This window comes from Pinus tabuliformis, chromosome 4_2, assembly GCF_031772625.1.
Source record: "Pinus tabuliformis cultivar Carrire ecotype Pingquan chromosome 4_2, CPIR1, whole genome shotgun sequence".
Lineage (NCBI taxonomy): Eukaryota > Viridiplantae > Streptophyta > Pinopsida > Pinales > Pinaceae > Pinus > Pinus tabuliformis.
In genome coordinates, this window is record NC_142304.1 from 365,492,375 (window position 1) to 365,494,229 (window position 1,855).

Below are 1,855 nucleotides of genomic sequence, written 5' to 3' on the forward strand. Positions count from 1 at the left end.
TTCACCCTTAAAATGCTCAGGTATACCAAGATACGCTTTGTATGGATGCACAATTAAATGACTTCTTCCTTCTTTGAAATTCGAACTTCAACTACAGGAATGGATTACATATACCTCTGATATATCAACTCTAACAGAGATCTGAAGTAGAATATACCAGCAAATGTTAGGAAGAACAGTGGCTGTAGATAAGTGTTATAACATCAAAGAAGCTCCATTCTTCAGCAGGATCCAACTGGGCACTTTCTGGCACTATAAAGATCTGAGTTTATAGTCCTCCTTTTATAGAATCAGCAGCAAGCTTTTGGAGCAAGAAATATATGTATATCAGAGACCCCAACTTCAGCAAATAACCCAGATTTAAGAGGCAGCTCGAATAGGCATTTCATAGGGTAGTTTGACCTCCACTAATCAGCAACAATCCTTCACTAACTTGTTACCAGCATGGAAAGTGACGGTGCCAAAGTAATCCAAATCGAAGGGCAAAACATTCCATTAATTGTTGTAAAGAGGGATGGTGGCTTCAACTATGCTTCGACTGATATGACAGCACTGTGGTACCGACTTAATGAAGAGAAGGCAAAGTGGATCATATACGTGACAGATGTTGGTCAATCGTTGCATTTACCATATCCAAAAGCAAGGCAGGTTGGATTTGGCCTAGTTCTTGGTTCAGATGGTAAACGCTTTCGGACTCGTAGTTCAGAGGTCGTTCACCTTGTAGATTTGCTTGATGAGGCCAAGAACCGGAGCAAGCAGGAAATGATGTAAGTCGAACCACTTATTCAACTGCGTGTTTGGTCCATGCAATTCTGGAAATGAAGAATAATACTCAACTTGGTTGTACTCTGCTCCAGACATCTCCCTTCTGCGTATCAGTCTTCTCTTCCTCAGCAGTGTGCTCCCAGCAACTCGAGCCTTCACTGGAAATCTGGCCTTTAGGCTCTATACACACAGGTATGGTATTAGCAGCTATCTCGATGGCCAACTAAGAATTTTCCAGCAACCTTCCGCAACAGAATTTGTCCCACACAGCTCTTAGAGAACTAAACTCAGTCCCTTAAATGACAACGTTCAGTCAGAGCACATGGAAATGACTGTGGTTCAGATGCCATAAATCAGACTAGGACGTGCAGGTGGTCGTGACTCTGAAATAGAAGAAATCGTCTCCCTTTTGAGCTAATAATTCAACCTCATGAAAAGGATAATTTCTTCTTGCAAGATAAATTCGGTTGCTATGAGGGACTGTCTCAACAGTGTTCAAGAAATGTGCCTCAAAATTCACGAATTTGATCTCAAATCTGGAATGTTTGATTGAGAATGAGATATATGCTTAGAATTTCTCTATGGATAACTTGGCCCAGGAGATAAAGAGAGAGTGGCTTCAATCTAAATAATTTTGACTACCATACAATGAAAATCGCTTTCATAATATGCATGGAACCTTAATCTATCCACAAAGAAAATATGTCGAGGTATCTTGTGCGTGAAAGCAGGTATCTTGTGCATGAAATTTAGAGAGAGACACGCCGCAAAAGAACCAGCTTACAATCACAATCCCCACGGCCCTACGTTGAGGAAGATCGATCCTCCCAAGAGCAATTCAATTCGAGCCACTTAAAGCAATTGGAACTCGGCTTCTTTTAAGAACTCGGTCCCCTGCTTTTAATTCGTTCCTCTACCAGCGATGCGGCTTCTGCTCAAAACAGACGCTCTAAAATGGGTTCAAATGGGGCTTCCTCGTTTTGCTCAGCATGGTAGGCTTAAGATACTCAAAAGAGGAAAAGCTGAGCACGTTGGTGGGTAGGTTTCTCAAAATGGTCGTGGAATACCCAGCATACAAACCCCGGATGCC

At 42.0% G+C, this 1,855-nt stretch overlaps 1 pseudogene; it reads left to right on the top strand.

Annotated features, from left to right (window-relative positions):
* The first annotated feature begins 444 nt into the window (after window positions 1-444).
* On the top strand, window positions 445-771 carry LOC149169462 (arginine--tRNA ligase, cytoplasmic pseudogene; annotated as a pseudogene).
* The last annotated feature ends 1,084 nt before the right edge of the window (window positions 772-1,855 follow it).